We start from the raw sequence: 12,505 nt of genomic DNA on the forward strand, positions 1-12,505 counted from the left end.
AGGCTCATTAAGCGACCTATTTGGAAAATAGCCATAGGCCCTAATTAACCAATCAGCTACTTATAAGATTACCAAACAAGAAAAATTCCACAGGTTCCAATACTTCCTCACTCCACCCTATAACTATAGCCCCTCACCAGCACCTTGTGGCAATCTCTCTTTTGCTGTCCCGCCCACTGCTCCCTTATGGCTATTCAATAAACTTCTCTTTATTCTGCCTTGGGTGAATTCTTCCACCACCCATGCCCCCGGTCCCCATCCAGTTGGAAAGCACCACAACCACTCCAAATTTGTAGGCTGCAGGTTTAATAAACAAGGGAACTTGCACATGAGGCTTGTCTTGGGTGGCTACAAGACAAGTAGACCTTTTCAACTGCCTTCCAGAATCCTGAAATTTATACAGAGGCCTTAAATGGGCTTAGTCACATATATGTCCATATGGTCTCAATAACACATTACTATCTTAAGGCTCTGTCTTTGGTTCAGCTTCTAGTGTGGGAAGGCAAGGATAATGCACATGCCAGGGACAGAAGAAGGGATGAGGAGCCTCAGATTGCCCAGGTCCAGTTCAAGAATCAAATAGAGGTCACGTCCTTTCAGTGACCTTCTCCAACACCCTTGGAGGCAAGAAAATAAGTTATTTTCTCCAAAGGAGTAACAAACCTGCCAACCAATTTGAAGAAGGCAGCTGGAAATAATTGTTGCATCTCCTTATTTCCTCTTTTACTAACCATTTGGAAAACAAGGGACCCAACACTCTGCCCTCCTGATTAAGGGGATGTTCAGAGTATATAGCCAAAAAGATACATCCTTCAGATATAAATTTCCTACATTAATTCAAACAGGATTTAAAAATGCAAGTGCTTCTCTGGACTATAGACTTTATTCAGTGCAACTACATAGCTCGGTAAATCACACTGATTGCAAAGAGGCAATATTACACAGTGTTGACAGCATTCTGGACTGTCAAACTATGTGGGTTTGAATGCTATCTCCCAACCTGCCATATGACCTTGAACAACCCATTTGACCTGAGTCTTAGCTGCCTTATCTGTAAAATGGGGATAAAAATAGTAATTTCCCTAAGGCTTGATAAGAAGATTAAATAAGTCAATATATGTAAAGCACAGAGAACAGTACTATTGCATGGTAAATACTATATCATTATATAACAATACTGATGTGCTAAAGTTCACCAAATTCTGTCAAAAATTGCTATATCTGTGCCTATATAAATAAAGCAATAATAAATGAAAACACTTATCAATAATTGCTTTGTTTCAGGGTGGTGGACACTGATACTCTGAAGAAGTACACCAAATTTAGTAAAATCTATCAGTTCCATAAAATTATTATGGAATAAATGTGCAAACCGAATGAAAGACATTAAACATTAAATGTGGAGGTAAAATAGAAATTTCATTTACATTCTATCAAAAATCATTACAAAATTATCTGAACTATTATTCAAAGCAAAGTTTTAGTTGTGAACTTGAAAGTATGCATACTAAGTGGAGTTTTATGGGTCTTACTTGCCAGTCTGGTACAATTTAACTAAAAATAGCAATAATAAACCCTCCGTTAACACAGCATATCGAAAATATCCACTTTCCTCCTCTTTCTATAAAAGCCTCACTAAAACAAAAACAGGAGAAAATAAATGAATAGGGAATATAGACCCATAAGAACAAAGAAAGCTGGAAAGGAAACAACAGAAAAATGCATAGAATTTTAGAAACTGACTGACATGTGTTGAGATACAGTGAAGGTGACCTTATTTGAAAATAGGGTCTGTGCAGATATGATCAAGATAAAATGAGGTCATATTGGACCAGAGTGGACTCTAACGTAACAACGAGCGTCCTCATAAAAAGAGGGAAATTTGGGTATAGGGAGAACACCATAGGGAAATTTGGGTATAGGGAGACGGGGGTGATGCATACACAAACCAAGGAATGCCAGGTACTGTAAGCAGCCACCAGAAGCTGAGAGAGAGTCATGGAGCCCTCAGAGCCCCTAGAAGGAACCAACCTTCTGCCTTCAGAATTTCTAGCATCCAAAACTGTGAGAGAATAAATATCCATTGTTTTAAACGACTCAGTTTGTGGTAATTTATTATGACAGTCCTAGCAGATTAATACAGTGCTAAACATATGGACTAGTGAACACTCACACAGCCCAGAGGAAACTGATACCCAAGTGTTTTCAGAGGCAACGCCTGAAAGCAACCTAATTGACATTGCAAAAGCTCACAAACGCTTAGGAACTGAAAGCACTAAATGCTTTCCAGATGGTGTGAGCTGAAAAGAAAAGGTTAAAAGTCCTGGAGGCAGTTGGATTGAAGGATTCCCCATCACACCAGACAAGGTCAGGGGAACATTCTCTAATCACTTACTCCCAACCTGGAACCTGCGGAATCATTTCTTTTTTTGGAAATATCACACCCGGAGGACCATGGATTCAGGGACACCAGCCACAGCTTAAGGTAAAGATACCATAATGGAATAGTGGGTTTGGTGAAGGTGTATATACTGAAATTATTACAATTTCCAGGCTCCTTTCCCCATTGTGCTCCAAGAAAACCAGTAGATTCCCAAAGCAAGTAACTAGGTTACTCCCTGGAAGAAAACAGGTGGGCCCTTGCCCCATCATCTTAGAATGTGCTCAGCAGTTGTTAAACCCTGCTCTTGTCCTGAAAGCACCTTTTTAGAGTATGGCTTTTATATATGAATTGACAGCAAGGATCACCCCACAATCGAGAAACACCACTAGTATGAAGGACAGAGGCTAAATATAAACACACAACCAGGAGTACCTGGGTGTCTCAGTCAGTTACATGTCTGCCTTCAGCCCGGGTCATGGTCTCAGGGTCCTGGGATCGAGTCCCTCAGCAGGGAGCCTGCTTCCCGCTCTGATCCCCTACCCACTCAATGCTCTCTCTGTCTCTCTAACAGATAAATAAAATCTTTAAAAAATATAAAATAAACAAACAGCCAAAAAAGACAGAAAAGAATCAACACCAATGCAGGAGTATGTAGAAAACATTTTTAAAAAACTTATAATTTATGTCTCAGACATTAGAGGCGCTATATCCATTTTTTTAAAAATTCCTTTTATTTTTTATTTTTTATTTTTTTTAAAGATTTTATTTATTTATTTGTCAGAGAGAGAGCGAGTGAGAACGAGCACAGGCAAACAGAGTAGCAGGCAGAGTCAGAGGGAGAAGCAGGCTCCCTGCGGAGCAAGGAGCCCGATGTGGGACTTGATCCCATGACGCTGGGATGATGACCTGAGCTGAAGGCAGCTGCTTAACCAACTGAGCCACCCAGGCGTCCCGCTATATCCATTTTTTAAAAAAAGAACATGATGCTATAAAAAGAACAGAAAATAAAAAGAGCACTTAGAAATTACAGTCATACCTCATTTTATTGCCCTCTGCTTTATTGCACTTTGCAGATATTGCAGGTTTTTTGTTTTTTGTTTAACAAATCAAAGTTTGTGGCAACCCTGCATCAGGCAAGCCTATCAGCGCCATTTTCCCAACAGCACTGTCTGATATTCCCAAGCTGTGTCTATCTCTGCAAAATCTGTTTCTTAGGTGTGGGACACTCGGATCTAATGCCCCCTTACCCCACTCCAGCCTAGCTTTAGCCACTTTTTCTCATTCCCATTTCAGCAATTTCCTTTGTTGGAAAAGGTCACCAGGACCTGAGATGTCTCGCCATCTATTGCAAAGGTCCTGCAAGATTACCAACTCAGACTTTTGTATGTGTGCAAGCTACCATAAAACAGATTATAACCATTTTACTCCCTGGCAAAAGACTCCAGCTATTGAGATTCTCCCTATGGGTCTGCCTTATTCATCACTTAATTAAATAGGACTCAACCCAAACAATTCAAGGATACAAAGAGAATTGGAAAAAAAGAGGTTGGTTTCACGGGAACTGATAGCAAAGTGGGAGAGACCAACAGATACCCATGGGTCAGACAAGAAATATTTAAACAATCAAAGGGACCTCGCCCTGGTGGCCATTGTTTGTCACCAACTGCTGAGAGGCCTATCAGAACAAAGATAATGGGATATTCAGAGATCTTGGAGTCATGATGATGCCCATTCCTGAAGGATTCACGCCAAGGCATCAGAGCTAATTATCAGGCATCATCTATAATTGGGGTCTTCAGGAAGGCTTCCGCTTCCAAGACTGCAGACACCAGGATGAAGCATCGTGTTCTAGGACACCAAGGCCAGCAGGGTCATCACACAATATGGTGGCCACAGCTGTGATGACAGAGACAAAGGTACTGCAGGTTGGGGATGCCCAAGTTTCACTCACCATCAGAACTCTCCGGGAGAGTACCTACCTGAGATCCTTATCAGGTTCCCTAGAAGGAGGGAGCTAACTCTCTGCAGGAAAATAGGACTCTGGGTTTCTAACAATGTAAACCCTTATTTAGTTGCTCCTTTTTTGGTTACAGGAGTCAATTCTCTCCCTGAAGACAATGAGAAATTCTACCTCCACCCCAAAGACTTCCCCCTGGGATGCACTTTCAGACACTGGGATCAACTCTCATTAAAAAGCCTAAAAAGGGATGCCTGGGTGGCTCAGTGGGTTAAAGCCTCTGCCTTCAGCTCAGGTCATGATCCTAGGGTCCTGGGATCAAGTCCTGCATCTGGCTTTCTGCTCAGCAGGGAGCCTGATTTCCCCTCTCTCTGTTTTTGCCTGCCTCCCTGCCCACTTGGGATCTCTGTCAAATAAATAAAATCTTTAAAAAAAAAAATCCTAAAAAGCCTAAAAACATTTACCTTCTTTTGTACTACTGTTTGGCCTCAATATAAGCTAGAGGATGGGCAAGTAGGGCCAGAAAATAGTAGTCTTAACTGTAACCCTATATTGCAACTTGATCTCTTCTTTAAGAGACTAGAAAACTGAGCAGAGATTCTTTAGATCTAGGTCTTTACAGCCCTCAGGGATGACCCTAAAAAATATAAACATGCACAGTAGGGAAGGTCCATTTGGGCCTTCAAGGAACAAGGCAAAACCTAGAGCAACACCCTAAAGCTGTGGACTCCAGCCAAAGGAATTCTCCCCCCCACGCCCCACCTCCCACGAACTGTCTTCCTTTAACAGAGTCAGGCCAAGAGAAAGCGCTCCCCTGCCCCCTACAGGAAGTGGAGGGTAGGCCTCAGGAGACATAAGAGTAACTGTTCCTTTTCAATGTCAGATCTCAGGCAGCACCCTGAGCACTTAGGCAGTTTTCAGAGGATCTCAGCAAATTTACTAAGGACCTCAGGAGCCTGACTCAGTCATTTGATCTAACCTGGAAGGGGCTTCTTCCCTGCTAGCTTGCACCCTCCCCTACTACCACTCAAGTAAGATCCTCCTGATAATATGTTCCCCCAAATCTGGGACCAAGTTAATCTCCAGGTGTGGGACAAAGGAATTCCAAAAAAACAATATTTGCAATACCTGCAAAAATTACCTTATGGGACTAAAATACTTATCTCTACAAACACCAGTATCCAATTAAACCTGAAATCCAGTGAGTCCTTCAGCCCCTACTAGACAAGTTCCCCAAATGTGGCCTGCTAGACTCATGCCAGTCTCCCTGCAATTCTCCCATCCTACCAGTTTTAAAACCAAATGGGGAATATTGGACAGTCCAGGACCTCTGGGCTATAAACAAGGCTGCCATTCCTCTCTACCCCACTGGGCTTAATCTCTACACTCTACATTGTCTTAACCCAGGTACTTTTTTTTTTTTTTAAGATTTTATTTATTTTATGTGACAGATAGAGATCACAAGTAGGCAGAGAGGCAGGCAGAGAGAGAGGGAGGAGGAAGCAGGCTCCCTGCTGAGCAGAGAGCCCGATGCGGGACTTGATCCCAGGACCCTGAGACCATGACCCGAGCTGAAGGCAGAGGCTTTAACCCACTGAGCCACCCAGGCGCCCCTTAACCCAGGTACTTAAAGGCACTACTTGGCTCCCAGTCCAGGATTTTATGGATGTTTTCTTTTGCATACCCTTACATCCAAAATCTCAGTATTTGTCTGCCTTTAAATAGACTGATCTATCTATCAATGTAACTCGGCAGTACACCTGGACAGTCCCCCAACAGAGCTTTAGGGAGTTTCCACCTACCAGGCAAAGCTCTTCTCAGAGCACTCAGAGCTCACTTTAACCACCAAGACTCTCACAATATGCAGAGGATATACTCATCTGTAGCCCCTGTAAGGACGAATCAGACAAAAACACTATCTGAGTTCTCAACTTCTGGGAGAACAAGGGCATAAAGATGCCCTAACAAAGACCCAGTTTCCAAACAGGAAGTAACTTACTTGGGACATGATCTGACCCTGGGAAAGCGGATGCTTTCCTTGAAGTGCCAAGAAGTTTTACTGCGCGTGGGTCTACCACAAACAAAACAAGCTGCTTAGAATGTCTCTAGGGTTGCCAGGCTTTTGCCAAATCTGGATTGCAGGGTTTGGACTGATAGCTAAGGCCCTGTATGATGTTTTAAAGGGGCCAGATTCTGACCCGCTTAAATGAACAAGAAAACACAAGTGGCTTTTCAAAAAAACTAGAGTCTGGGGGTGGGGGAGAAAGGAGCCTCCTCTCAAGAGCCCCTGTGCTGAGAATTCCTAAACTTAAAGCCCTTCACACTGGGTACTTACTCAAAACTTAGAGCCAGCCCTACAGTGAGTGGCTTATTTTTCTTAACAACTGAACATAGTGGCAACCAGATGGCTGGGATGTCTGAGGGCAGTTGCTGCTGATGTGCTGCTGGTGGATGAAGTCACAAAATTAACCTTCGGTCACTCCCTGGAAGTACAGACTCCACACCAGGTACAGGGAGACCTAGAGATTAAAGAACACACTGGCTAACGGGAGGGCACCTTACTAAATACCAGACACTACTCCAGAGGTGATCCTTAAACTATGTCAAATTCCTAACCTGGCTACTTACCAACTGAAGGAGATGAAAACTTACTCATGCTTGTATGGAAACCACAGAACAGGTCTATTCTAATAAGCCAGATTTAAAAGACCAACCTTTGATAACTCAGACAATATATGGTTTATTGATGTCAGCAGTTTTATAAAGAAGGATTAAAGGGGCCAGCCATACCATGGTAGACCTTCACCAGGTCACAGAAGCAGAAGGTCTTCCCCCATACAGAGGCACAAAGGCTGAGCTCATGGCCTTAACTAAGAGCCTTAAAACTAGGGAAGGACAAAAGAGCTACACTGACTCTAAGTATGTCTTTCTTGTTCTTCATGCTCATACTGCCATTTGGAAAGGGGTTTTCACCGTCAAAACTTTCCCCATACAGCATCATCAAGAGATCCTCGATCTCTTACAAGCAGTACCAGAACCCACAGAAGTGGTTGTAATCCAATGCAGAGGCCATCAGAAGGGAAAGACTGATATTATTACAGGAAATAACTGAGCAGGCAATGTGGCTAAAAATGCAGCCTTGGAAGCCCTCCCAGTATGGGCAGCCTTACTCCCTCATGGGCCAATCTTCCAACAAAGGCCCCAATATACAGAAAGGAAAATAAACTGGGCTCAGTACAATGTCTACCAACTAAATTCTGAGAGATGATGAACACAGGGCCAAAAGGTGACACTTCCCCATGGATCCCAGTGGAAAATCATCAAGGGAACACACGACTCCTCTCATTTGGGAAGAGACCTATTAACCTCCTTAGCTGATACAGTCTTTTAGGAATTGACCTGTCACGGGTTATGAAGGAAGTCACCAGGATCCATGTTACCAGAACATCTCTGGGGGAAGGGTTAGACCACCTCCACTCCTCCAGTCCATCCAAAGGTGAGGCATACACCCTGAAGAGGACTGAAACATAGACTTCACACAAATGCCCCCATCTGAGGCACATAAAAACCTCCTGTCCTCTATGGACACCTTTACTTGTTCTTATCACTGCTCTAACTTGCACAAGTCCATAGGGGTAAAGGGAAAACTATCTCATAAGTATTTCCAACATAATCTTTCAGGGGGAAAACCTTTCTCTGTTTGAATCTGTCATTTACATCCTCAAAAAGACCCTTCTTACCCTTGTTTTATCCCACTTATTCTCTCAGTATAACTGTCCTCCAAAAAAATTATACTGGACCTAGTTCCTCTCCCCTAGATGGTATGCTTGTTGGCCCAAATCGGACATGTGTGAACTTAATCCACTCCCACCGCCTGAGACATCTCAGGAATTAATTTATACTTAATTTCTGAGTAAGTGCTGCCAAATAACACCAAAGACAAATCCAAAAGATGGGTCAGCTTCCAAGTAATGGCACTTCCTCATTTTACTTTGGGAGTAACTCAAAATTCTTGGACTGTCAAACAATTTTCCAATGTCTCAGTTCAATGAGCTAAATGCAAAACATGGTATGCTTGTTTAGAAAATAAAAATAGTGATCCCAAGGTCCTGAGATCGAGTCCCATGTAGGGCTCCTTGCTCAGCAGGGAGCCTGCTTCTTCCTCTGCCTGCCACTCCCCCACTCGTGTGGGCGCTCTCTCTCTCTCTGACACAAATAAATAAAACCTTTATTTTAAAAAGGGAGAGAAAGAATGCAGATTGTGATGTCACCCACTGGGCTTATGCCAGATCCATCTGTCCACAAAAAACCCCAATATTATATCCATGTTTTGGATATAACATATAATAATATAATATACATAATATAATATAATTGCACTGCACACCTATGATCACTTTAATTTTACCCTCAACTATGCTCATAAATTCCCCCAGAATAAAAGGAGGACGTCTACATGCCAACTGCACACACAATAACTCTTCCAGGTGGGCCCAGCAGTTCCAGAAACTGAAAACAGCGAGTTATCCCATAACCTTATGTGCCCTTTTCAATTATCTCCTTCTCATAACCTATAGGAGCCAATCTTCTTCTTCTTCTTTTTCTTTTTTTTTTTAAAGGTTTTATTTATTTATGTGAGAGAGAGACAGAGAGAGCACAAGCGGGGCTTGGGTCAAAGGGAGAGGCAAAGCAAGCTCCCTGCCAAGCACGGAGTCTGACCCCAGGATCCTGATATCACGACCCAAGAGCCATAATCAGACTCTACACCGACTGAGCCACCCAGGCGTCCCCTACAGCAACCAATCTGCACCCAACCCATATGGCTCGAAGATTTTTTTGCACTGATAACCTCAAACATCAGAGTAGCTACACCCTGGGGTATGTGGTTTCCCCAGGAGTCTCAATATATAATTCTACCCAACCCCACACTGGAATCTGAAGGGCAATAGGCCTTATATAGGCTGGAATAATAGGAGCCCTTGGTGCTAGCCCCTTGGGGGAGATGTGCACATCACAAAACCACCCTGTGAAATCTGGCAGCAGTATTGAATAAACTAGCTTTTACCATTGCATCTACTTTCTCAGATCCAAAAGAGAAAAACCTAAAAATCCCTGAAACAAAACAAAAACTCTGGCCTCCAAAATTGTAAGATAATAAATCTGGGTTGCTTCAAAAAGGGAGGGAAGGGAGGGAAATAAGGGAATAGAGGGGAAAAAATGTCAGTCATACTGACCAAGTAAGGGAGAAAAGGTATAAAACTCTACTCCCTCCCAAAAATCCCCTCCTCAAATAATAAATATTCCACCCCCTAGTTAACAACTGTTATTGAAATATAGAGACCAAAACCCAGGGGGTGGGGGAACAGCCCTGATCTTGCCCCCTCACATCTTGAGAGCGTACTCTCTCTTTAATAATATGTAAACTCTTCACATGCACCACTCAACCAGCGTGCCGGGTCCATCCTTGAATTCTTTTCTTGCGATGAGACCAGGAGCCTCCAGCAACATCCTGGGCATGGGTTGGTTGGAGACCTGAGGACTCACGGGCCTCGCCAGTTCACCCAGTTATGAACTGATGTGGCAAACTTCATTGTTTTCTTATTTTAATAAATTGCCACAGCTGTCTGAACCTTGAGTAACTACCACCTTGATCAGCAGCCATCAACTTAAAGGAAACACCCTCCACCAACAAAAAGATTCTGCTCAAATTTCAGATAAAAATTAGCTTTTTTTAGTAATAAATTATCTTTAAATTAAGGGATGTATATTTTTTTACATAATGCTATTGCATATTTGATACACTACAGTATACTAAAAACATAACTTTATATAAACTGGAAAATAAAAAAACTCACTTGACTCATTTTATGGCCATATTTGCTTTACTGCCATGGTCTGGAACCAAGCCCACAGTATCTCCAAGGCATGCCTATATAATTAAAAAATTTTTTATATAATATTTGTCTAATTAAATTGAGAAAATCATCCAGTAAAGTGGAACAAGACAAAAGAGATACAAAATAGAACAGACAAATGAGAAAAGCATCATTCAAGATCAAACATTTGAACAACAAATTTCCAAAAAAGAAGAGGTACAGTGAGGGAAGGGAAAAAAAGAGGAAATTAGCAACTAAATAGTATCAGCCAAAGCTCCAGAACTGAAGAACATAAAATAGAAAAGAGAAAATTATTAAATAAACAACACCAGAAAAACTTCCAGAACTAAACGACATGGTTTCAAGATGAAAAACAGCCAACCGAATACCACCAGCTCAGTAAAAAATGAGAAAAGACCCACAACCAAGATACATGATTGTGTCTGAGAATGCTGGGAATAAAGAGGAAAAACCTAAAACATCTTGAGACAAAACAAAACAGAAACAGGTTACACACAAAGAAATTAGTCACCCAAGGATGAAGTAGGTAAATGTCTCCCTATTTCTTGGCTTTAGCCTGGTTGATACTGATTTTGTATTCTGGCCTCCAGCATGGTAAGATAGTAAATCTGTGTTGTTTAAAAACAGAAGGAAGGGAGGAAGTGAGGGAGAGAGAGAGAGAGAAAGAGAGAAAGGAAGGGAAGGAGGAAGGAAGGAAGGAAATGTCAGTCACCCATAAAGAACTGGAATCATGAGGTAGGATTTCTTAGTGGCAATACTGAAAGCTAAAACACTGTGAAGCAAAACCTCTAACATTCTGATTAAAAACTTTAAAATATTAAATATTTATAACTTATATACTTACCTGGCAGGGGAGATACCATGATCATGAAATATTTATAACTTATAATTTATATATTTATAATTATAAATCATAATCATAATCATAATTATAATTTATATATTTATTAAATATATTTATATATCTAATAAATATATAAAAATATATTTATAAAATATATTTATATATTTATTAAATTATTAAATTATAATTATTATTTAAAATATTAAATATTTATATTAAATATCTATAAAATATTTAATATTTATAAATAAAATATTAAATATTTCATAAATAAAATATTAAATTTTAAAATATTAAAAATATTTTCAGGGGCGCCTGGGTGGCTCAGTGGGTTAAGCCTCTGCCTTCAGCTCAGGTCGTGATCTCAGGGTCCTGGGATCAAGCCCCGCATTGGGCTCTCTACTCAGCGGGGAGCCTGCTGACCTCTCTCTGCCTGCCTTTGCCTACTCCTGATCTCTCTCTCCCTGTCAAATAAATAAATAAAATCTTTTAAAAATAAAAAATAAAAAAAAATTATTTTCAAAGGAGAATTCTATATTAAGTCAGAATAAAGACAGTTACAGACATGCAAGTTCTAATGAAAAGGGGAAAAAAGAAGACACCGGCCTGTAACATTGCTCAAGAAGCTCTTGGAAGGTATCTTCTACAAAATGATCGCATAAAATCAAGAAAAGGGAAGATACAGATTCGGGAAATAGAGGATCTCAGGAATGAAGCAGAGGACCTTCCAGGATGGTAGCGAAGGAGACCCCAGGAGCTCATTTGAATGCACTGCCTCTGGAACTTTGATGTGCATATAGATCTTGCTTAAAATGCGGATTCTGATTCAGTAAGTCTGAATAGGGCCCCAAGATTCCGAATTTTTAACAAGCTCTCCTCAGAATGCTGATGTTGATGGTTCTGGTGTGGAAAACGCCATCCAAACTGTAACATGACTCCCCCAAAAACAATGAGAGAATCTGATTTCCTTCTGAGAGATAATTAAGGATGAATTAGTGTCCGTTAATAACAATATAGTGGAGGAGGGAGAGAGAGATGGAAAAGAGGAACACAACGATTAATCTTTTAAATATATACAAATAAGGGAAAAGGAGAGTTTTGGGTGAGGGCACTACCAGACGTCCAGCCTTGCCACTATTAAACACCTGAGAAGGAAGGCCGGACCATCTTAACGGATCCAAATTCGGGACTCTGGGGTCTCCGGAGCATCCCTGGCGTGGGCCTGCGAGACCGTAGCCTGCGCCTGGGGACAGCCAGAATGCGCGCCTGCAGCAGCGCCCTCACGCCCCCCGCGCGAGTGGGCGGGGCTTCGGCCGGCCCCTCCTCCACCCTGGGGGGCAGGGCTCGGGCGGAGCCTTTCCGTTCTACTTGCACGGCCGCCGCTGCGCAGGATTCAAGACGGGAGTCTCTTGAACCGGAAGCAG

At 41.8% G+C, this 12,505-nt stretch overlaps 1 long non-coding RNA gene across 1 annotated transcript; it reads right to left on the minus strand.

Moving 5' to 3' along the window:
• Positions 1-298: 298 nt before the first annotated feature.
• Positions 299-12,411, minus strand: LOC116584352. The gene is made up of 3 exons (XR_004283168.1): positions 12,227-12,411; positions 10,196-10,269; positions 299-617 (listed from the first exon to the last, which is right to left on the minus strand). It is a non-coding gene; the product is annotated as an uncharacterized LOC116584352 (long non-coding RNA).
• Positions 12,412-12,505: the final 94 nt, after the last annotated feature.

Source organism: Mustela erminea, chromosome 2 (genome assembly GCF_009829155.1).
Source record: "Mustela erminea isolate mMusErm1 chromosome 2, mMusErm1.Pri, whole genome shotgun sequence".
NCBI lineage: Eukaryota > Metazoa > Chordata > Mammalia > Carnivora > Mustelidae > Mustela > Mustela erminea.